Here is a 25,998-nt window from a genome sequence, read left to right as displayed (position 1 = left end):
AGAATGGTAACAACATTGTTTCCATCTTTATGATATATTATTTCATTTCCAGGAAGGTGGAGACTATAGGAACTGACTTTTCTTTGTTTCCATTGGGAACATTGGTAAGTTTGTGTATGTCATAGATCCAACCTAAAATTCAACATTTTACTTTTGAATTTATCAAAAATTTTAATTTTCTGGCTCAGAATTATTAATTTCTTAGAATTCTGCATGTTTTCTCTGTTTTACCAGCACTGTGGTAGAGAAATAGGATTTTAATTCCTCAAGAGGGATGGCATCTACTTTATACAGAAAGCTGCTTCAAGATGGAGGTACTGAGTTCAGCTTAATTTGCCCTCCAGTTCATTGACCTGCTCTTACATTTAGTCCCTTATCTATAGTTTCGTTATGTAGGCCTCAGTATATAATTTATCATTGGGCAGGCTCCTTTCTTATTCTTGGGCTTATTCAAACCCTCAGTAGCTAAATTTGCAGATGTAAATTATCCAGACTAGTTGTTACTGAAGATACATGTCACTGGTTATGTAAGTTTGAGTCTTTCAAGCTTAATGCCTCTAAAATTATACTGTAAAAAACCTGATTTAATTAAAAAAATTTTTTTTAATGTTTATTTTTGAGACAGAGACAGAGCATAAGCAGGGGAGAGGCATAGAGAGAGGGAGACACAGAATCTGAAGCAGGCTCCAGGCTCTGAGCTGTCAGCACACAACCTGACGCGGGGCTCAAACTTGTCAACTGAGAGATCATGACCTGAGCTGAAGTCAGACGCTCAACCGACTGAGCCACCCAGGCACCCCCTGATTTAATTTTTTAATGTTAAAGGAAAGTAGAACATGCATAGTTTCCCTATGCACGTTTCATTGTTGAAATACTTATATACTTAGGTTAAATTATTTCCATCCACTGTTGTTGTTATCAATGAAGAAATTCATGACTTGTGAAGATTTCTGAGTATATGACTTATTATTAGAGAAATATTTTAGAATTACAGGGATTATTACAGGAAGGAGAGAGAGGGGAACCCAGTATAGCCTCATGTCTGCCAAAAAAATTTTAGGTTTTATGATGGGAATTTATGCAGTATTGTTTCCTCACAAGATGCACAGACTATTACTCAATGACTGACAGAATAAAACATTAGAGGTGAGGAGGTCCTAATGTGATCATGTATCTTCATTCTCCAATTTTCCTGGCTTTGTATTTTTATAACACATTTTCTACTTATTTATTGGACTTACATTGTCTTGAATGATATGTCCATAGGTGTGCTTTCCACTTGAATGGGGGAATCTGTGAACATGAATATTGAATATGAGTAACATTCAGTTATTATTCATTATAATTCTTGATCACGTTGCCTACTCCATATTGGGCCTTTAATAAATATGTTTAGAGTCAATTAATGAAGAAATGGATGATTATATAGGGAGTTTATGTTCACATGGAACATTTAGAGATTAAATGATTGCTCAAAACCATCCAGTAGGGTAGCAATGATGTCAGGCCTCCAGAATTTAAGCTTTCTATTCTCTACACCAGCAGGCTGTTCTAGTATCTGCAGCCAGATTCCTTGTTCCAGGACTGTAGGCTGTGTCTGTGTTGTTCCTCCCGGAATTAAGTGATTGATCTGCCTCAGTCATGGGCTAGTTATTCCATATTTCTGATCTTAATGTTTTATGTTTTGTTTTGTAAAATGAGGCAAATGATGTATATCACATGTGATGGTACTGAACATCAAGTAAGATAAATCTTTAGTATGTTTGCTAGTACATCCTAACTTACCCTCCTGTTCTCCAGTTGCACTGGCCTACCTGACGTTTGCAGAATGTACAGGGATTGTTGGTGCTTGGGTGTTGCTGCTGCTGTGCTCTCCCCAGAAGCTCTTTTCTCCCTGATTATTTGCTAGGTCTTTTCCTAAATGCCCAATTCTTAGAGACTCTTATCAAATCAGCCTATCAAAAGTAGCCCCCCTCATGCTATCCTCTCATCTTGTTTTATCTCTCTTCCTTGTACTTAGCAGTCCCTGACATTTTGATGTATCGATTTTATAGCGCCCCTCTTGTTCACAAGAATGAGATCCACGAAGGCAGGGACTTTGTGTTCTTTATTCACTGCTCTCTAACCCCAGTGCTTAGTAGAGAACTTGGTCTGTGACATCATGAGATATCTATTTTTTCACTGAATGAAAGGAATGGTATAAGAAAATGCTGCTATTAAGAATCAAAACTACTTAGAAATGCTTGCATATGTGCATATCACTATAAACGTTAGCATTTTGTAGGGAATAACAAAATTGTCAATCATACATGAAAAATGATATGTAGGTCTTCAGTCCTTCCCTGTTGCTCCCACACCCATACCTTTTGTGCAAATAATGTAGTCCCATAAATGCATTTTTCTGTCTCATCAAAACCCAAACAAGAAAATTCATCTTCAAATTACATATATCAACCCTCAACAGAATAAAACACTAACTATACATTTTTGGGAAATTAACTTCCTAAAAAATGAATGTCAGATTACTATATGCTATTTGAGGACACAGAATGTGGTTTTTAAAAACATAAAAATTTATGAACTTTTTAAAACCTAAGTGATATATTTCATATAGCTCCCCCAACTGTCTCTATTTAGAGATATTTTATTTATTTTGTTGTATAACATTGCTTCTGGATGATTAATAATTAAAAATTACATTTCACAGCACATTGGTATCTTTAGTTACACACATTTCCAACAATGACAGTCAGTGTGGGAAGTAATGTTCAAGTAGTTTATACTCTAGAGAACAATTAAATCATCTGCTACAACCTGGTGTTTTCTGTTTGCATGAACATGGAGGACTATAATTTTCTGGATAGTTGTTCTTAAAGTATAGCAAAATGAAATGTGCAAGTCACTAAAGAAAATGTTTTACTAACATTTATCTCGATAAATTATTTCAGTTCTACATTTGATTTTGCAGACACATCCACAATGTCATTTAATTAGTGAAATAACTGGAAAGCTCATGAAAGTGGTAATTACATTTATAGTTTTGGGGAGGATATTAAAAAGATTTTTAGAGATAACCATGATGCTCTCTTAATACACTTTCTTCTATAAGTTACTTTTGCTGCTTTTAAAATACTAGTAGTTGCAATGTTTGCATATTTTCTGTATGCAAACTTATTTAATCTCATCTTCAAAAAACTATAGCTCTATGGAATTAGGTATTCTAAATCAGAGCTAGTTATAATGAGTTGTATGGACTTTTCCATCTAGTGAACATTATTCACTAAGTGGTTATGGGAACCATAAAATGCACTCCTTATCTGGGACTTCTTTGTCCAGAAGTACACAAAATTTTACAAATCTGTCCAGAGCCACATGTATCTAACAGGTGCATTTTCTACACTTTGGAGATCTCAATTTTTTGTGTGAGATCTTAGTTGAATCATTCAAAATTCAACATAAACATTATGAGGAAATAGAAATGTGGAGTTAATATTGAATGCATTGAGTATCTACTAAGAATGAAATTACAAATGTTTGAGAGTGGTATGATACATAACACAATTCAAGACTGGATTTCTGGAGATATTATAAGAATTTGTTGATTTGTATACATGAGATGTTTTAAAAAAATCTTTTTTTCTATTTCCTCGAAAGCACAGTCCTGTGAAAAATGTAATTCTTTCTGTGTTTTATTGGATAACTTAGTTTTCATTTCAAGTTTTGTATTTGCTATTCTATCTTATTTGGGCCTTTTTAGGCCTAATTCCTTTAAAAAATGATGCATAAAGAATTGACTTCAATATTTCCTTAGAAAGTATAAAAAATACAGTTTTTACCAGGGTGGTAACTGAAAACCTCTTCTTGGTATTGTGAAGGTAAAATTAACACTCTATGTCAAAGCCGCATAGAATAAATAATCTGTTTTAGTTAATTTTTAAAAAATATTTATGAAGCAGTTGTCTGATATATCCAGAACAGATCTATTGATTAATTAATTTAGTCATTTACCAAGTATCCGAAGTATTCAGAGCAGATTCCAAGGCTCCATATTAATAGCAATGGACTATTCTGCAGACTAGTTGTAAAAGAATACATGTGCATCAGTTTTCACAATGAAGATCCGTATCTCTTACGTGTCTGTTTATCTAAAAGAAAGTGAGAAGATGAGGATGTGCATGAACTCCCGCCTCTCTGCTCCTTTTTTGGCATAATAAGGTAGCCTTGATTAATCAGGTAGCTTTATATGACCCGCTGTGTTGGCCTGAAGATAGAAGGGAAGTTGGTGTCCACCATGGACCATATATTTTATGCCTGCCCCTCACCATACCCTGGGTAAATCTTTCTTTAGATGAAGAAACTGAAGTTGTCCACAATGAGGTAAGTAGTAGACCCAGGATTAAAACCTGGGTCTATGTGACTCAAGCCATTCCCTTAGATTTTACTATGAATTATTTGAGGAGGCAGGTAATATCTTAGGCTGAAACGTTCACGGAGCATCACATATAACATTGAATATGCTAGGTGGATCTTCTGCTGTGTGCTCTAGAGAACATGTCTGAGAAGGTATGTGGAACATCTGGGGTGAAGGAGTGGTGGAGGTAGGGTAGGTTGGTGGCTGCTCAGGTCTTGTTCAGCAAAAAGATATTTACTCATGGGAGCATTACTGTAGGGTAGAGTAGGCTCCTTTCTAGAGATGAAGAGGCAGGATCTAGATCTTAAATCTAATGGAGTCAGAGCCTGAGCGGAGCATCTGTAGGTGAGCTCATGGGCCCTAAGCAGCTTCAAGGGGAGCCTGGTATCAGCATGAAGCTGGATTCAAGATGAAATGGTTAATTAAGTGAGAAGAGTGACCATAGTAAGGAAGCATTCATCATTAGTTAAAATTTTTGAGAAAATAAAAACTTGCTGTCACTGCTGCAGAAATGAGCTTTTTCTTCCTAAGGAATTATCAAAATGAGTTTGTGACAGGTGCAGTATATAGAATGAAAGACCTGCAATACCTTTTAAAAAAATACAAATCTATATATATATATATACTTACAATTTTGTGTGTGCGTGTGTGTGTGTGTGTGTGTGTGTGTGTGTGTGTGTGTAGATATATATATTGCCAAGAGTGAGGTGATACACATTTTCAGTAGAGGACAAATTGGAGAATGATGCTAATTGTAAGGAAAACATAATGAGCTGCTATGTTTTAAGACTGTTATGTTTTGAGACTAACACTGGAACGTGGTTAGGATTAGAAATATAAATTTGGGAGGTAATAATAATACTAGGAGGTCCTGTTTTTCATAAGGTGCATGAATTAATGTGTATTTAGGTAAACAAGATAAAATTAAAGACCAAGTCTTGCATTAAGGATGGGAGGAAAATGTATAACCCAACAGAAGAAATAAGCAAGGAAGAAAATAAGAGAAAGAAGACCAGTATTTGTTTGTATTTAAAGGGCTAGACCTTATTTACTTATCACAGAGGAATAGTTGTCAAAATGAGAGAAACCCTGAGAACAAAGAGATACTCTGACTCATTTTTAAAGGCTTCATTTTCCCAAAGAGAACAGGAATCAAATTTAAATTCATAATTTCCACTGGAGACCAAAAAACAAACGAACAAAACAAAACAAAGCAAAAAAACAAAAACAAAGAAAGAAAGAAATAAAAAAAAAAACCCAAAACAAAAAACTTGTTCTGACTTTGACAATTAAATACACATGTATTATGTAAATGTCTCCACTATCCTGTAAGCTCCTTGAAGGCAGAGGAATTGTGTCTTCTTTCTTCGTTTCCTAAATGCCTGGTACATGTGGTACATTTGTTTAATTGAATTTACACCCTCATAGGAAAAGCAATAACCTCCACTTACAGGTTGGCATTCGGGGGCAGAGTTCATGTTGCTTCAGCATTGCAACTGGGTCAAAGTTAAGAACGGTTTTAATCTCACGTATGCTTTTTAAATCAAAAGTGAAAGCTAAAGAGAATAATGCTAATCACTCTTGCTCAATTTTATTTTTCTAATGGCTTTCTGACTTTTTAACTATTTAATGGATATGATATTAATGGAAAAGAAGTTGATTATCTTAAAATACATATTTTTAAGGGACAGTAATGGTTTCTGTCTCAGGCAGGCAAGATTATGAAATAAACTATTATAATTATATTCAAAATACAGCAATATAAAATATTAGGCATTTTTAGTTTTCTCATTTATTTTTTATTCACTAATAATGACTACATTTGTTTGACGTTCACTGAACAAATGTCTATTATCTATCTATCTATCTGTCTATTTATCTTTCTCACTCTTCTAGGCAGGGTGGGATTATATAAAGAGACATAATTCCTATTCTTTAATAGGACGGAGCTTCGTTGTAGCTGGGCAAATAACATATAAAATTGAACAGAATGCAGGCTAAATAATAATGCCAAGTGTGTCTTATAACAGTATATGGTCGTGTCCCTAGTCATTAGGATATTCATAAAGTGTCATGAGTTCTTAGGAAAGAGAGATCACTATAGCCTGTCAAGATTATGAAACCTATTATACGTGCAGAATTTTAAACTTGTGCCTGAATTGTTCTCATTATGTGGAAAAAAATAGTCTGATTTTTCTGTGCTAAACTATTTAAAATATGATCAGGAAACTAATAGGAACATGAAAAATATAGTTGTTTTGTTGGGTGATAGGATTCTGAATAATTAAATAATTTATTCTAGTCTTCACTTCAAAATGTTGCTTGTGTAGTGGTGTTTATAAATGAACTGTGTACTTTGGCTTCATGTAGGCAAAGAGAAGTAAACTCTGCTCTGTCCTTTTGTAAAATCAAGTAACTAATTCATACATTATGTTCGTTCAGGAAATGTTTGCTCATTTATGCATTGAATCATATGCGTGTTTATTCATACCCCCTGTCTTAGTCAGTTTAGGCTGCTCTAACAAATTACTGGGTGGCTTCAACAACAAACACTTATTTCTTACTGTTCCGGAGGATCATGGTCCAGTTCCAGGATCATGGTGCCAGCATGCTCGGGTTCCGGTGAAAGCCCTCTTCCGGGTTGTAGACAGCCCACTTCTTGCTGTATCCTCACAAGGCTGAAAAAGAGCTAGCTCGCCCTCTGGCCTTTTCCTATGAAGACACTAATCCCATTCATAAGAACCCCTGCACATAAGACCTAGTTACCTCCTGAAGGCTTCACCTCACCTTTAATGTTTCCTTAAAGAGTGGATTTTCAGATAACATAGGTCATATCTCAAAGGGATGCCCATACCAGTGAAGAACCATACACGATGGAATAGGGGGAATGATGTCGTAAATTATTTTTTCTTAGTCACGCTTTATACTTTTTTGAGTGATTATGGTTTTCAGTGAGAATTCGCCTATTTGTGAGGCCCCCTGGGTAGTAATTAACTGGTGCAATGTTACAATACGTACACAGAAGGCTTAAGATGTTGCATCTGAGGAGAAAAATATCCTTAAATACAGTGTGAACACAAAGAATTCCTGCCAAATGGCTGGTGTCTAAGTGGTTTGAAAGAGTTAATATAGTTCCCTACAGGCCTAGTTAATGAAGGAGTATCTATCCCTATATTGACAAGATGGACATGGTTTTCAAATATAGTCAATTTATGTGGGGAGACTGTGGTGACAGAAAATACCTATTTCCTTTAATTCAGTTTACCGTTTAATCTATAAATGCAAACTATGTTAAAGGATACTTGAAAAAAATAAGCTTGAAAGTCAACCTTAACCTCCCAAGGACCAGCTGAAGGTGCTCAAAAGACAATAAAAGTAAAATTTCATTATACAGACTTCAAGTGGGTTTTTTAAAAAACACATAGCCTTTCCAACTAAAATGATGAATGCTGTCCTGATTCTAATTGACAAGTATCATATAAAAAAGAGTTCTTGCCTTCGTTCTTATCAAAACTGTGGGGATTTCCAATGATAGGACAATATTATGTGGGTGGAAACTTCTCAGAAGAATAGAGAACTTATCAGTATTTACTTAAGTTCTATTACATTCAGAGCCATAAAAGCAACTACACTCATAAATTTATAGCCAGTCAAGGATATTGCCTCTTCCCCAAAGAGGCTAGATATTAAAGGAGTACAGTGAATAAGCTCAAATCATGAAGTGGTTTCAATATTGGAAGAGTTTTCCTCCTTCATATTTCAACTTGTAGCCAATATGTTATGAAGAATCACTGGCTAGCTAACTTCGGGAGTTTGGAAGCAAAAAACAATCTTAACCATTTTTTTTTCTTACAAATTTTGATTTTCTTCTGTTGTTAGTACTTAATAATAGCATTTACCCATTAATGAGCTCTAACCACAGATGAATGATCACCACACTTGCTATTTATAATTTCAAAATGCAGATAAAGAAACAGAAATTCATAGAGGTTAAGAATCTTGCCCCACATCACGGCAGAGACAAGACTTAAGCCCAGATCTTTCTGATTCTGAAACTATTTCTGAATTAGCTTCATATGTGTGTTGTAACAAATTACCACAAACTGAGTGGCTTGAGATAACATTTATTATTATATGTGTTATTATTTTACCGCACAAGAAGTTCCAAGGGGTCTCTTTGGGCTGAATTTAAGATGTCAGGAGGGCTGCATTCCTCTGGAGACTCTGGTGGAGAATCCATTTCCTTGCTTTTCCAGCTTCTTGAGTCTTCCTCCATTCCTTGGCTCGTGGCCCCGTCTTCCATCTGCCACCTTCAAAGCTAACAATCCCATTCTAACGTCTGTTTCTGTCACCACAACTCCTTTTCTGATTCTTCTGACTCCTCGTTCCATCTTTTTTACATGCTCTTGTGATTCCATTGGGCCCACCTGGCTTAGTCAGGATTCTCACCCTGTTTTAAGAGCCTCATCTTCATCACATCTTCAAAGTCACTTGCCATGTAAAGTAACATATTTAGAGCTTCCGAGGACATTTTTGGAAGGCCATTACTCTGCTTACCACAGAAACTAAGGAAGATCTAGGTAAACATAATACAATTGTGTGTGTATTTTAAGATTAGTATTTTGATATTATAATTTAGTAGACTAAAATGATCATCGGTAGGATTAATGATCACTAAAATGATTATAGTAGTCTAATATAATAGAAGTAGTTTTGGATCCAGAACACTCCTTACTCCATCATTTACTAACCTCAGATAAATCTCTTAGTGCTATTGCTTTAGAGTTGATATGGTGGTAAAATTATACCAAATTTCAGTCCTGAGAACAGAGACATATTTAAACACTTCACTGGTAGGTGTTTAATAAATGCTTATTTCTTCTCCCCTATTTTTAGAAAATAAAAAAGAGAATACAGGTAAAATGGTACATGCTACGTGTAAATATCATAAGTACTGAATGATAATAAATATGCAAAAACTGTTTATTTTCTAAATATGTTTAACATTCTGCATTAAATATATTAAATTTGGGCACTTGAGTTAATTCATTAGCCTGGTGATGGCTTTTTCTCATTCCATTTTAGGTTCTTAATTTTTAAGGTGAAGGTTTATTATTATTTGTTGCTATTATAAGTGTGCAGCTAGTAGTATTATGGGACGTGAATTCTGAGTCATTCTTTTAAAACTCTTTTTTTTTTTAATTAATCACAATCCCATGTTACAGGATGGTTATAATAAACAGTACTCTCTCTACCTTGTCATTCCTTCACTCTCATCAAATTCTCAGGGCAACTCATAACTGTTGTTTTTTAATTCCTTCCTGTTGCAATGCTACTGTATAAATGGTGATCACACGCTTGTCAACTTTAAAGCAGAATCATCGACTCCTGCTCTGATAGTTGAGGATCTGTCCCCCTTAACTTACCCATCTTTCCTTGCCCTTCCTTTCAATATTGAACATTTTTATTTTTCATTTTGTTCTTTTACTGATTACTTTTATCACTTGAAATAATGTTGTTAAGAATTCTCTTTTTTTTTTTTAACAAGTCTATACTTTTAATTTTTTAAGACAAGTTGTTATTACTTCTGCTAATTTCCTCAACTTTTCCTTTCTCCTGTGGCTTACTTTTGGTCAGCTAAACTTTTATGTTGTCAAGCTTACTTATATTTATATTTTTTCTATAACCATCACCAAGTCTTCCTTTTTTTTAATCTATTGCCTCTAAAAGTTGGAAACGGGTAAACAATATGGACAGTCCAGAAGCATGTCTAATGTGCAGTGTGCTCTTCTACGGGGATATAGGTTCACCCCTAGAAACCTAGGAAATGCTTGGGAAAAATTGTTATGTGTTCAAATGGAGTCTCGTTCTTTCTGTTTAATATTTAACTCAATTGCTTGAAATTATTCCAAATTTACATCTGCTTTATGTCTGGGCTTTGATTTTTTTCAGACAAGTTTGTTTTTAACTTTGAAATTTCAAATTCGGTTTCTTTCTGTTTTCTCCTCTAAATTTGCTGTTACTTTATCCTCATTTTTTTTAATGCTCAAAGTCTTAGGTTGTCTCAGATTTTCTCCCCCATTCCAAAACTTCCCTTGTGGGGCTCTGCATGTTTTTAAAAATCTTAGGATGCACTGTGTTACAAAATTTCAAAAGTGTGGGCCTTTTTTCATTCTTTGTCTTGACGTCCCCATGGTCCTGTTCAATTTTGAAATCTTATATTTTGCTTTAGTTTGGGGACATTTTCTAGTGTTGGTTTGTTTTTTTAAATGATTTTTTTCTTTCCTATTTCTTTGTTTTCATTTTCTTATTTTTGTTTCATTTTCTTATTTTGTTGGACCTCCCAGATTAGTTTTGTCTCCTGACTTTTATTTCATATTTTCATTCTCTTTTTGCGTTTATTTTTTATGTAAGAAGTATTTTTATTGTTTACTTTTTAGGCTTCTGATGCATTTTGCATTTTGGTTATTATATGTTTAATCTCTAAGATCTCTTTTTAGTTCTATAATTATTTCCATTATTTATTTTAATATTTTTAAATATACATGCATAAAAGCAAATAAAATAGTGTCTTCAAGATTGTCTTGGATATTCTTATTCTTTTGTTTAGAATGAGCTTATTAATATTCACTACAAATCATGCATGAATTTCCATTGATATACTGTAACTTTACTGATAAATTTGCAGAGTTGAAAACCTTGATTTATAGAGTCATCTATCGATACCATCTTCAACTTTGAGGTCTTCTGCACCAAAGCATTATATATACATTTTGCAAATATATTATGCCTTGGGGCACCTGGGTGGCTCAGTCGGTTAGGCCTCTGACTTTCGCTCAGGTCATGATCTTGCGGTTCGTGGGTTGGAGTCCCACGTCGGGCTCCGTGCTGACAGCTCGGAGCCTGGAACCTGCTTTGGATTCTGTGTCTCCTGTCTTTGCCCCTCCCTTGTTCGTGCTGTCTCTCCCTATCAAAAAAATAAATAAATAAGCATTAAAAAATTAAAAAAAAACCCACCAAGTACATTATGCTTGTATAGCAAACCATAGTCTTAAGGGAAAAAACACACACCTCTGTTTCCTTTACTCTGAGGTAAGGGAAAACCTGTTGTAGTCAGCTGTTGCTACAGTAATGCTGCATAACAACAACAACAACAAGCCATAAAATGCTTAGTGTCTTACTGTTATTTTATTTATTTTCATACTCTCAAGGGTGTAATAGGGCTGATCTAAGCGAGGCTCCTTAGGATTAGGCTATACTGCAGGCTTCTGACTACATTTCAGGTATGAGGTGCAGTTGAAGGAGCAGTAGATAGAGTGGCATATTCTTTTTGTGACAGATCACAGGTACACAAGAGAGCAAGCCAAGCCATGCAAACAATTAAAGCTTCTGTTGCATCATGTCCACTGACATTCTATTAGTCAAAGCAATTTCGTGGCCAAGCTCAACATTACTGTGATAGGGAAGTATATTCTACCCACAGTGCAGGCACTGTAAAATTACTTAGCACAGGATGTGGATGTCTAAACCTAGTGAGAGAAACTGAATGATGGGGACAATAACCCAGTTTATATCAGAAGGAAAGTATATGAATATGAGTATTCTTGATGTGTATGATTTTTTGTTTGGCCATTATTAGAAACTTCAAACTTTTTAAAAACATTTTTATTTAAGAAAATTGTTTCTTTAATTTTTTTTAATGCTTACTCATTTTTGAGAGACAGAGAGAGACAGAGCACGAGCAGGGGAGGGGCAAAGAGAGGGGGAGACACGGAATCCAAAGTAGACTACTGAACTGTCAGCACAGAGCCTGAAAGTGGGGCTCGAACCCAGGAACCATGAGATCATGACCTGAGCCGAAGTCCGACCCTTAATCAACTGAGCCATCCAGGCACCCAAGCTTTTTTGTTTTTGTTTTGTTTTGTTTTTAAAGAATTTCACTTATAAGGTTAAAAACATGGGGTGCTGGGGTGGCTCAGTTGGTGAAGCATTCGACTCTTGATTTCAGCTCAGGTCATGATCTCTTGGTCCATGAGTTCCAGGCCCACATCAGGCTCCATGTTGACAGTGTGGGCCTGTTTGGGATCCTCTCTCTCCCTCTCTGCCTCTCCCTGCTCCCTCTCTCTCTCTCACTCGCTCTGTCTCTTTCTTTCATAAATAAATACATAAATAAACATTAAAAAAAGATTAAAAGCATTACTTACTTGCTAGTGATATATAATTAGTTACTTTACTGTAACGGTGATGAAAATTAGAGGAGAAAGGACCTCAGTCTTTCTCTTGGATAGAAAACCTGTGTTCAAACTGTCCATTGAATAATCCTCAGTATGCACCAGTGATTTCATTAACTCTTCATTTGCCCTAATCCTGCTCTCTCTGAGTTATCCGTTGGTTTTTCTTTCTTCTCACCCCTCTCTGCACTTGGTGGACAGGTCCTGTCAGTTCCAACTCAATGGACCTTTCAAACCTACTGACTCAATTTTTATTCCATTAGGAGTTTTCATCCTCAACCAAGAGTTTTACCTCACAGACTTTTGAGTCAGAAACATCTTAGAAAAGAGAAATCTGAGAGTGTCCTAGGTTTAGAGGCCCCAACTGCTAGAGCCCTGGCTTCCCATTGACTACAGGATAAAATCCAGACGTCGTTAGGTTGGCATCTAAAGCCCTTGACAGCTTGGTCTCCTTATTTTTCTCTCCTGAGGAGCATTCAGTTTCCCACACTTCTCCCTCATCCATCACTCGAACTGTATGGAAAGCTGACTTTAAAACTTTTTCTTCTTCTAGATGATTCTCTCAGTACTACAGCTATCATCCACTGTCTTCTACACTGTCATTGACTATCCAGAGACAGTTCAGAAGTCACTTTTGCTCCCAGGGTTTGTCTTACTCTCAGTCAGTAGTGATCTTCTTCTGGGATTTTTACAGCATTCTCCCCAGACATGCGTTAAAGAATTTCTCTCTTGAACCCTTTACTTTTGATTATAAGTGTACAAAAAAAATTGTTCCAAAAACCAGAAAGCAGAAAATAAAGTCTAATAATCACTGTTCTCCTCTGCTTAAGAGAATGCAGTTAATGTTTTGGTACTGTTTGGTTTTAGAGGTCAGTTTACTTCACTTAACAACATGGCAGAGGCATTTTTTCAGTGGCATCCCATTGTAAAAATTAACTTAGCTGTTTCTTTCTCACGCTAGATTGCTCATTCCTCCAAGGAGCATCTATTCTCAGTTTATGCCTTTTTTTCCAGTGAACAATGCAACGTCTGGCAGATAGGAAGCATTTAATAATAGTTTTGTGAATGTTAAATGAAATGGGAATATGTTTCTAAGCCCAAATACCTCAGTGAATCTAAAGAAGTTTAACTATAGTCAATGACAGATTCCAAAAGTTGTAGTGTTTACTAATGTCAGGATATATTGTTACGTTAAATATCATTTTTTTGGAACGCTGGCACTGTGGCAAGGCAATGATTATGTTGTAATTGTTCGTTAATCCAGTTTCTCGGTTTTGACCTTTGGAAGTGATTTGCCATAAGGAATTCAGTCACATAAGGCTTTAATATTGATCAAATAATGCTGCAGCTTTAATGCTGGTAAAAGATACAAAGGGTTAAATCATTCTGGTCTTTTTAAAAGACATGTAACTCTTTTGTCTGATCTCCTTATGGTCCTTGTCACAACTGTATGGCTTTTAATCACTCATACATTCAGTGAGTTACTGCTCTGCTGGAGCCTTAATAATGTTCTAGTTTGTTTGGATGATCTTCCTGATAAGGTCCTGACAATCTCTCAGTATAATGGGAAGACAATCAAAATAAAAAATGTTGTAAGAGTTCAGGTAGTAGAGCATGCTATTATTTTTCACATGGTACAAGGATATTAAAATACTGACTTCCATGCTTTTGATTGAGTTTGTGATGAAATTCAAGAAAAATTGAAAATTTGAATTATTCTGCTGCTGGTGGGGATTGTATATCATGAACAGAAAGCAGGCATATATAACCAACTGTTGTATCATAATCTCAAGAGTGTCAGATCGTCCTTGTTTTATAGGAGTTTCTGTAGTATATCTAAGCAATTAATTCATTATATAGCTCTTTTATATTTGCAATTACCACATGGAATTTTACAAAAACACAAAATGTCAATGTCAGTGCACACTGTTTGAATAATTAATAATAATGGCTGATATTGATTATTTCAGATTTTTTAAGGTGCTTTCCATGATCTCATTTTCATTATCTCATTTAACTCACTAGCCCTCTTAAGTAAGCAGTGGAATTGTTATAATTCTCCACTTGTGCCATCCATTCTGCCTCCTTCCCTCTTCCTGTTTCCTTATTTTTCTTTCTTTCTTTTAAAGGAGAAAATTTGGTGTATGGAAAGAGCACAGAATATGAATTCAGGTATTGTGCTCCATGCTTGCTCCCATTGAATTATTTTACCATTGGGCAGATCACTTTCATTTCTTAGAACCTTGGTTTCCTAACTGGCAAAATAAGAATAATGCAGAACTATATTCCTCAAAGTTGTGAGGATTAAGGTGAAATATAGGAAAAGCAAAAAAAACAAAAAAATAAAAATAAAAATAAAGGGCGTATGTAATGTCCTTGTTAGGTTCTTTTAAGGGTAGCTTGGGATAATGGAAAGAGAATATTTTGGCCTCACTGCTTCTTAATTATAGTACCTGATCAAGTATCCAACCTTCCTGAGCTTCATTTTTCTCATGTGTAAAATGAGCCTAATAATTCCTATCTTGTGAAGTTTTTAATAGAAAAAATAAAGTAACATATATACTGTTCCTAGCAATTTTTGAAACCCAGTAGTGTATAAACTCTATTAGAAGTATTTTGTCTTCTTTCCTGCCTCTTTCCTACCTCATTTCCTCCTACCTTATTCTTCTTCCCCCACCTCAACTTGTATGGCAGAGAAGGTAGAGCACACGATTGCAAACTCTGGAGATTTAATAATTAAAACTTTTTTTAACACTGAGACCTGTCTTTTTTCCAAACAGAATTGTAAGCTGCAATTGAGGAAAGAGAAGGGGATCCAAGCCCTGATGTCCCTTTTTTGAGTGAAGACCCTTCTTCTCATGCTTTGGAACCTGCACTGAATCCTGAAAACTTTTTGCAGTAGCATTTGAAAACCACTGACCTAGCCCAACCCCCTCATTTTACAGATGAAGAAACTGAACTTGAGAGAAGTTGAGTGACTGGCCCACCATTGCAAAGCTGGTAAGTGGTGCACTAAGGCTAGAACTCATTGTGTTCTTACTTTACCCCATTGTTCCCCCTACTAAATGAAGGTACAGAGTGCAAATATGTGTAATTAAGATTCCTTTCTTAAGTGGCCTGGGTGGCTCAGTCAGTTAAGCATCTGACTCTTATTCTTGGCTTAGGTTCTGATCACGGGGTTATGAGTTAGAACCCCATATTGGGCTCCACACTGGGCCTGAAGCCTACTTTAAAAAAAAGGGGGGGGGAAGGGATTCCTCTCTTGAAGGAAATTATAGTTTATTTGTGCAGATAGGATTTAGATTAAAAAGATGAAGAAATGTAAAGTAGCATGATATAGCTATGAAATGGATAAATTAGGTAAATATTTTAAGAAGAGAGGAGCATGGATGATCATTGTCTTTTGGGATGGACTCTACAAACTCCATAAGGGTAGGGATTTGTTTGCTTATATTTTATTCCCAGTGCTGACAGAAATGCATGACTTCCAATAGGGCATTATTACTTATTCTTTTAAATTTTGTTTTTAACATTTATTTTTGAAGGAGAGAGAGACAGAGCGTGAGTTGGGGTGGGGGGGAGCAGGCAGAGAGAGAGGGAGGCACAGAATCCGAGCAGGCTGCAGGCTCTGAGCCAACAGCACAGAGCCCGATGCGGGACTTGAACCCACGAACCGTGAGATCATGATCTAGGCCGAAGTCAGACGCTTAACCAACTGAGCCACCCAGACACCCCTATTACTTGTTCTTTTGAATGAAATGAATGATGGCATAATGAAGTACATAATTGAATCAAATTTAGAAAAAGGTTAGGGATGTAGATAATCTACATCAGGGTGTTCAAACTGTGGGTTGCTCTTTATTACTGGGTAAAGAAGTAAGTTCAGTGGATCGTGATTTACATGTAAAAAGTTACAGAGTGTCATTATGTCAAGAAATTTTTTGGATTTATATGTGATACTGACATACATATGTTTAATTGTGTGTATACTTGGTCACAATTTTATGTCTCACTTTAGGTCATGGTTAAAAATGTTTGAAAAATGCTGTTTTAGACAAAGGGAATACTAAAATTTGAGGCAGGCATGTAAATGTTTTGTGGAAGAATAGTGACTTTTACAGTTTTGTTAAATCAGAGGTGAAAAGAATAGTGAAATGAAATAAAATTTATCCAGAGGAAGAGGAATCAGTTTGGTTCTGTAGCTGCTGAAGAACCATTGGGAATCCTTTTTGCCTTCCACTATCACCACACTTCGCTCTAAAAGGATTTAACCAAACTACGCTTTAGAAAGATTAATTCATCAGGAAGAGCGAATGTGATTGGAATTGGCGAGACCAGAGAGAAAACTATGTAAAAGAGGTATCACAGGATAAGGATTTGTGGCCTCGACTGGTGACAGCTAGTAGAGAAAAAGTTTCTTAGCATGACTGTGGCAGAGTGAGGTTAAAAAAAGTGAGTGGGTGATGTTGACATGGAGCCCAAATAGCAAACAATTTCTTAGAACTGAGGGGGTAAGATTAAAGAAAAACAGTAGGACAGTGGAGTCAAGACAAGAATTTTGTTAAGATGGGAAGAAGGTGAGAATCTCTGTGGTCAAGTAGGGAGACTCAATAGAGAATGCTCCTAGACATGACTAAAAATGTATCTAAAGAAGACATCAAGATTCTAGCTAAAGAGAATATATTGAAAGGAGGAGAAGTCCCTTGTTCTAAAATACCAGAGAGGGGTGCCTGGGTGGCTCAGTCTGTTGAGCCTCCGCTTTTTTATTTCTGCTCTGTTCATGATCTCAAGGTTCATGAGTTCGAGCCCCACATGGGGCTCTGCATTGACCATATGGAACCTGCTTGGGATTTTTTCTCTCTGCCCCTCCTTGCTCCTGCTCTCTCTCTCTTTCTCTCTCTCTCTGAAAATAAATAAATAAACTTAAAAAAATAAAAATAAATAAACATTGCTTTCTGTAAATTGAAGGTTGACCAGGGACAACTATTTTAATCAAGGATATGGCATTGCTTTACTAATTTTTTTTGTTACTAATAAGAGATATTTTTTAAGTGTGTGAAAACATTTTATTTGTCATGTAAGAAACATATGCTTTATTCACCCTAAATTTGTCTAAGACACTACTGTCACTTGAGAGATTACATAGTTTTGAGCATTCTCCATATTATGGGTAAGTTAGGAAGTTAGAAAGAAGGTGAGTACTGTATGAAAATTTTGGATTCCCTGTCCTTAAAAACTACTTAAAATGAATTTGATAATGATAAAACAAGTTCAGAAACCTAGAAATGTAATTACAGAGGGTTATAACATATTCATATTAGTTGAACCTTTCTTTCTGGCTTGGGTTTATCTGCCATTCATAGAAAATTTAGAGGCTTCAAATTATAACTAATTATAATTTAAAGAGAAAGCCATTGCTTGGCTGATTTATTCAGTAAAGGAAACTAAATAATACCGCTTTGTTGTTTACTAAAGGAAAGATATGATGGCATTATAGATGTCCCATAAATGTGTGTCTGTGAGTTTACATAATTAGAGAGAGAGAGAGAGAGAGAGAGAGAGTGTGTGTGTAATGAAACTGTCTCTAGGCATGGTCAGGTACAAAGGTCCATCACTTAAGTCTCAGAACTAAATAAACATGTGAGGTTATGATTATTTTATTGAGCTTTCTTATTTTATGAGCCACTAATGGCCCTTGGATCAGTTATTTTCATGAGCACTGGCAACCTACAGCTTCAGTGAGGCTTTATTTATTTATTGTTTTTATTTTAAAGTGCCAAGAAGAAAATGCCCAGTTCCCCGTCTTATTTTTCATTTACGATAAACCATAGAAATAAAATTTTTTTATTACAGAGAAAGAACTAAAATATATGTTAAGTGTTTATAACTGGCAATTTGCTTACGACTTTCTAATTTACTTTCAACTTCCAATGCAATTAGTTGAACTTCTGAGTTTGAGTATATGTACTGTTATCAACTTTAACATCAGGCTCACTTATGTTGCTTTTTACACTTGTTAGGCTGAACATGCTGGCGAAATTAACAGGGTTATGTGGTTGAGCATTTGTGAGGAAATGCTGTGTAATGAAACACAATATTTTAAAATTTGTTTTTATTTTGTTCTTGCATCTACTGTAGTGTATTCATGTAATTTATATGGATTCATGTAATTTATTCATGTCATTTTTTCGAGAATTCCTTTCTGTGTAACCTTCTGTGGGAACTTGTAGGCAGAAACAGGGTCTAGAGAGAGCTCTGCATCCCACTTAGTCTTTCCAAATTTGCCAACCAGGTAAGTCCCTCACCATTCTAGTGGTGGGTAAATAAATCAATTTTACTGATTGCACCTCTCCTAGACTTGGTCGGGTAAAATAGAGGCATTTGCCAGTTTAGCTTCAAGTATCTTAACTATTTTGTGTTTTTAGATTATCCTAAAACGAAAAAGGAAACTCTTTGACTTGATATGTGCATGTGTTCCCTGTGGCCAAAGCCTACCGTTAAATTTTGAAAGGATTCTTAGGTTAATTTTTTAAATCATGGACTTTTAGCATTAAAATATTTATTAAAATCACACTATGGAGAATGAGAAGTATTGTCAGCTGAATCCGGTATATTTAGAATTAAATCCTTCAAGTTTCTTTATATGTATAGAAGTTGAAGAACAGTTGGTTTCTGGTGACCAAATTTGGAGTGTAAGGGCAAAGGGTATCTAATCAGAAGAGAAATACCTATTTTTGTAAGTATATAAATATTCTAAATAGGATTTATGTCCAAGTCAAATAAAACCAAAATCTAGGGTTTGTTATTCTGCTAACCCTTAAATTTCTTTGTATTTCTTGTTATTCTACTAACCCAAAGAATTTCTTTGTATTACTATTTGCACCATTATAAAAATTACTAAAACAAATTCTCATGATTCATGACCTTACATAAATTCAAATGATCTTGAAATTCAAATGATTCTGGGGATAGAGGATAAAGACCTTATAAGGGAATTCCTGGATATGAGAGCTCTAGTAATATTTCCACAGGAATTTCTAAGGTTCTAAAACTTGTTTAGATTCCAAAATCCAAGTCTTGTAGAGTGGATTTTATAACAAGTATTTTTCTTTCCGTAAAGATGGTAAAATTTATAGTAAGGTAAGAGCTACATGTTGAGTGTGGGAACAGAGTAGCTAATGAGCCCACTCTAAAAACTAAATAAAGTGGCTTGTTCAGACTCTGGAGTCCCCAGATGAGACGGTGACCCCTGAAAATGCATTTGGTATCAGGTACATTTAGGTTAGAATCTTGTCCTTGTCAGTGGTGCGTGTCCCTGCTCAAGTTCCTGAACCGTTTTGAGTGTCAGTTTTCTCATTTATAAAACCGGGACAGTAACACATCTCAGTGTAAAATCTGGTTAGGATTAAATGAGAAAAGGGCCTCCTAAAAATGCCTGGCTCAGAATTGACCCCTCCTATCTGTTAAGCACAGTACCCGCCTTTCAAATGCAACTCTCTGAATTGCCCTGCCCAAGCTCCAACCCTTTTTAAGATAGATTGGCTTCTTAGATTATTCTCCTCGTTTTGCTCATGAATGAAGGCAAATGATTGTTTTACTTAAAGAAATAGAAATGATTGCCTTTAACAGCTGCTGACATATACACTAAAAAAGCTGGGGGTGGGGGTGGGTGGTGGCACTGTATTTCCTGCAAGTTAAACTTTTTATTTCTTGCATATCTTAAGAATTTTAAAATCTACATGTTTTTTTGTTTAGTTTTATAATCCATATAGACTATCTGGATTTTCTTCTACCTTTGAAAAAAGAAATTTGTGAATCTTTCATTTGTTTATCGTTTAGGACTAATAATAACACACTGAGTATTTTACAAATGTCAGTTACAATACTAAGCGATTCACTGTATTAACATACTTTTTCCTCAGTTACATATGAGATATTATTTCATTTTTACACATAAGGAAATTGAGGCAAAAGGAATTTAGGTACATTTCCCTGAGGTCACATAATTAATAAAGGGTAGAGCTGGGATTTGAACTTTCAGAGACTGTCTTTAGAGCCATATGCTTATCATGTCACAGTAAATAATAAGACATAAAGTCAGTCTGGAAAATAATACCAGGCTATGTCATTAATGAGGTTCTGTCACTTGTTTTTAATGTTTTTTGGGGTGTGTGTGTGTGTGTGTGTGTGTATTGTGTAAAGAAATTGTTATGCTGTGTATAAGTATTATTTACTGAATGAATGTTTTGTTTATTAGAAACTGGATAACAAGAAGGAATATAATAAATGTAATGGATGTGGACGTGAAGGAGCATTTTACCATAAGCTGAAAGAATTTGAAACATGTATTTTTTGAATCCCTGATGTTTAAATATTTTTTGGTGTTTGGGTAAGAATTTTCTTATTGAAAACAAATTCTGTGCAATTTGAGAACAATGTAATTTTTATTGAATGCATGCTTACTTGCCTTATAGCTCATATTTGACTTATTTATGTTATATATAAGGGACTCATTTTATTCATCAAAATAATTTTATTTTTTATTATTTTTCTAATTTTTAAAAATATTTTATTTATTTTTGAGACAGAGAGAGACAGAGCATGAACAGGGGAGGGGCAGAGAGAGAGGGAGACAGAATCCGAAGCAGGCTCCAGGCTCTGAGCTGTCAGCACAGAGCCCAGTGCAAGGTTTGAACCTACGAACCGTGGGATCATGACCTGAGCTGAGTTGGACGCTTAACCAATTGAGCCACCCAGGCACCCCAATCAAAATATTTTAGAAGCTTATCAACAATTAATAACACAAAGCCTTAATAGGTAAACTAGAAAGTATCTAATGTGCAGTGAATTAAATCTGAACTTGGGCAAAATAACCTTCATTTTTTTGAGCAGGACACAAATTGATCGCCCATGTTGGAAGTGTCCAAGAGAGCAAAGCTGGAAGCTCTGGCAGAATCCTACAATATGACTGCGCTTTCATGTCCAGCTACAGGTCTTCTAGGGGATTTTCAGTTTTACATTAAAAAAAAAATTTGTTCATCAGGGAAATTAAGAATGAACAATAAAGATCACATTTAAAATAAAACAAAATTCAGCTGGAGGTTAAGAAACGGTTCACCACTGTTATTTTTCTTCATATCGAAGTATGGTATCTGAGTAATATTTTACCTTATTTCTCGAACCTTGCCTGAAAATTGCTTAGCTAATCCGTAGTGCTATACATGGATAGCAGAGTAAGGAGAGTAAGTAAAGGATTCTTGGTCTCCAATTCTAATAATGACCTTGAGTGAGTAACATCATTTCTCTGGGTCTCATTTTCTCCTCAGAGGATAGAATTAGGTTGTTAGTTTTCAAACAGTGCTCTGCCAAGTCTAACAGATCTGAAGTGCTTTAGTTTCCCACACAAGTCTGTCTTTGATATTTCACCTATTGGTTGCACGCTTGATATTTGTTTAGAAGATACTTCCATAAGTAAAGATTTGAAAAGCTCCTGGACTAGATTACATCTGGAATTCCTTCCACCTTTGACGTTTTATTATCCATTTCTCCATTTCTGCCTTTCTAATCCCTGTGCTAGAATCAGACACACAAATTACCACTGCTTTATACTCCAGCCTTTTCATGAAATGCCCATTTACCCCATTTTTACCAGTTCTACTTCTTTTTTCAAGGTCCAACTCTATGGCCGTCTCTAATGAATAGCCTTAACAAGCCAAGGAAAAACTCTCATTCTTTGGAATTTTAGTGAAGTATTTTAGTATCATTTTTTATGAGGCACTCACCTGGTCTTCATTCTATCATGGTTATTATGTATTTGAAAAGTCGCTGTCTCTAATTCCTGTAGGGGCTAGCAAGAGTATCAGGATGAATAAAAGATAATGATGGGATGATAGGGCACTCCCTGGAGAGCACGTGTGTCACCAGGAGAGGTCAGAACCTTAATGGGCTTCCTGGAGAGTGTCCACAGGGAAATTTAAGATCAATATTACCAAATTGTGTTTCAATAAAAAATAAAAAAAAATAAAGAAGTACACTCGAATGTCTTATGAAAGTTTTAACTTTTTGAAATTTACACAAAAAATAAATAAATGAAAACCAAATAATGCCAGAACAACAAAAAAGTATGTGATGACCGCTTATGTATACCTCTGGACTGAGCATGCATGTGTGTCTTCCTTCCCTAACATGAATGCAATCCATTTACCTGTATCTTTGTTCACCAAAATTTAGTGAATCCTATTGGAAATGGCCAGATAGCCTTTCTATATAGGCTGGAATAAAATCATCATAGTGTAAGCTTGACTGTCAAGAGCAATATGACAATGTCCTCAAAATGATAAAATTGGATGTAGGTCATCTTCAAAGGTAAAATCTTTTGCTCTTAACTCCAGTGTCCCCTACCTGATGCTTTGCAGTATAATGTAAATACCTTCCAGAACCAGAAGGACATTAAAGAACATTTCACAGTTTTACTGCAGTTAAGCAGAGGCAGATGGATTGGCCAGTTGCCTAGAAGAAAAAAATCTCATCTGAAAATTTAGGTGGGTTTTAATGCAACCTCCTTCGGTTCATCTAAAGGAGATAATTTCTAATTAGAGCTTGTTTTTCTTTTTGTTGCTTTTCTTCAGCACCTTTGGTACTCACTAAATACCCCAGAATGCCAGAATGCTGACGAGTTTGTATTCTTTTAAACGTTGATCTGCTGGTGATCACATTTACTTATTCTCATCAAAAACAGTTTTAATTTTAGACTATCCAAACAAAATTTTAAGCACTCATATTTTCATTCTCTATATAATAGTGACAGTGTTTATATCAGATTCACACTATTGTTTCCTATTTGAAGTAATCCCCAATTAAGTTTCCATATTCTAGTTAAAGTTTTAATCTAATCCTTTATTCTGTTTATGACTAAATAACAGAGTATTCAGTAGTGACTGGGGGATCTGAACTCAATGACCTATGAACTTAACACACACACACACAAAATAAAGTTTGAAATGCTGTGTTTATGATAAGATGATAGTGTTTCAATTATGAGGAAATCCCTATTGTTTATCATCTTACATTTTACTAAACTTAAGTATAAAATTGATTATATTTCGAAAAAAGTATTGATTTATTAAAATATTCATTCATCTGTTTCAAATAGTTTGAATAAAATTTTTCCTAATTTTATTTTAATAAATCAGCCAAGTGCAGTTCACATTTTCTTTCCAGCACAAATGAAATTCTTTAAGTGGTTTTCATGGTTTAGAGCTCCCTGCACCACTCAGTACCTTTTCTTTTTAACAGTCCCATTAACAAAGTAGGCAGAGATGCTCTCTCATTAATAAAGAAGAATAATCCACCTATTCTGCCCAGGGAAATTCCCACTGGAGCAGGGCCCCTCCCTGCACAGGACTGCTACAGTCCTGACTCCTTTCCTCAGCCTTTGTTACACTGCCCCCTGCATCTCACCAAGTGGCCTCACAGTGTATATTGTTCAGGTTGCTCATCTGTTTTTTTCTCCCTAAAAATGTGTACAGTCTGTGCAGCTTTTCATTGAAGTTCAGTATCATTGATCGAAAGTTGGGTTTATTCAGTGATAAGTCTACTCTCTTTAAATCTAAGGAAAAAGATAATATATAAACAAAGTAGATAATATTTTTAAACTCAATTTGCAATAGCTCAATATTTGCAAATGAATCACCGTGATTCATCACTGTAAGAGAAAGAATAAGAACCACATAATCATCTCAATAGAACCAAAAAAAAAGCATTTGAAAAAGTTTGACAAATATTATCTACCTTGCTTAAATATTATCTTTTCCCTTGAAAATTTATCACAATAACGTCCATTACAGGATTAAACAGGCTAAGATCTTATTGCATATTATTAGTTATAGTTGCTTAGAACTATTATCCCTATGTCACTACGCTTGGTCAATAGTAACTAACTGCATTGATAAAAGAATAACCAATGTAACACAACTTTCTATACAGATGACCCTTTCATATGAAATACCTCATTGGATTATATCTACCCTAGTATTCGTAGTTGTAGTAGTAGTAATAGCAGCAGTAGTAGTATTATTATATATATTATTAAAGATTCAAAAATAAAGTTGGGGCACCTGGGTGGCTTAGTTGGTTAAGCATCTGACTCTTATTTCAGTCAGGTCATGATCTCCTCGTGAGTTCGAGCCCTGCACTGGGCTCTGCGCTGACAGCACAGAGCCTGCTTGGGATTCTTTCTCTCCCTCTCTGTCTGTTCCGCTTGTGCATGCGTATATGCTCCCTCTCTCAAAGCCTGTAAACCTACTTTGTTGAGGGTTTTTCTCACGAATGGATGTTGAACTTTGTCAAATGCTTTTTTTTTTGCTTCTATGGAGATGATCATATGGTTCTTATTCTTTCTCTTACAGTGATGAATCATGGTGATTTGCGAATATTGAGCCACCCTAGCAAGCCAGGAATAAATCCCACTTGATCGTGGTGAATGATTCTTTTAATGTGTGGAGTCTGTTTGCTAGTATTTTGTTGAAATTTTTGCACCTGTGCTCATCAAGGATATTGGCCTATAGTTCTCTTTTTTTAGTGGTGTGTTCATCTCATCTTGGTATCAGGGTAATGCTGGCCTTACTGAATAAATTTGGAAGTTTCCCTTCCTTTCTATTTTTTTGGAATAGTTTGAGAAGAATAGGTGTTAACTCTTCTTTGAATGTTTGGTATGATTTGCCTGTGAAGCCGTCTGGTCCTGAACTTTTGTTTGTTAGGAGTTTTCTGATTACTGATTGAATTTCTTCACTGGTTATTGGCCTGTTAAAATTTTCAGTTTCTTCCTGTTATGATCTTGGTTATTTATATGTTTCTAGGAATGTATCCATTTCTTCCAGGTTGTCCAATTTGTTGGCATATAGTTTTTCATAGTATTTTCTTATAATTCTTTGTAATCTGTGGTATTGGTTGTTATTTCTCCTCCCTCATTTGTGATTTTATTTGAGTCCTTTCTCTTTTTTTTCTTGGTAAGTCTTGCTAGAAGTTTATCAATTTTATTGATTTTTTTCAAAGAGCCAGCTCCTGGTTTCATTGATCTGTTTTATTGTGTGTATTTTTTTTTTTTTTTAATTTCTACATCATTTATTTCTGTTCTAAACTTTATCATTTCTTTCCTTCTGCTAGTTTTAGGTTTTGGTTGTTGTTCTTTTTGTGGCTCCTTTAGGTGTAAGGTTAGGTTGTTTATTTAAGATTTTTCTTGCTTCTTGAGATAGACCTGTATGGCTATAAACTTCCCTCTTGCAAATGCTTTTGCTGCGTCGCAAAAGTTTTGGACCGTTGTATTTTCATTTTCATTTGTTTACATGTACTTTTTTA

At 35.3% G+C, this 25,998-nt stretch overlaps 1 protein-coding gene across 4 annotated transcripts in view; it reads left to right on the top strand.

Annotated features, from left to right (window-relative positions):
- HNF4G (hepatocyte nuclear factor 4 gamma) overlaps positions 1–25,998 on the top strand; it is a 127,092-nt gene that overhangs the window by 33,700 nt on the left and 67,394 nt on the right. For 2 of the 4 annotated variants that reach the window (XM_053208007.1, XM_027064352.2), the window contains exon 2: positions 15,423–15,642. The gene's annotated coding sequence lies outside the window, so the exon portion shown is untranslated. Of the gene's footprint in view, positions 1–88; positions 105–14,771; positions 14,815–15,422; positions 15,643–25,998 lie in introns of those variants that run through there. The other 2 variants (XM_053208008.1, XM_053208009.1) reach the window with 2 other exon arrangements.

Source organism: Acinonyx jubatus, chromosome F2 (genome assembly GCF_027475565.1).
Source record: "Acinonyx jubatus isolate Ajub_Pintada_27869175 chromosome F2, VMU_Ajub_asm_v1.0, whole genome shotgun sequence".
NCBI classification, from domain to species: domain Eukaryota; kingdom Metazoa; phylum Chordata; class Mammalia; order Carnivora; family Felidae; genus Acinonyx; species Acinonyx jubatus.
The sequence above is the reverse complement of the archived record's forward strand: the minus strand, read 5'-3'. Positions and strand labels throughout refer to the sequence as shown.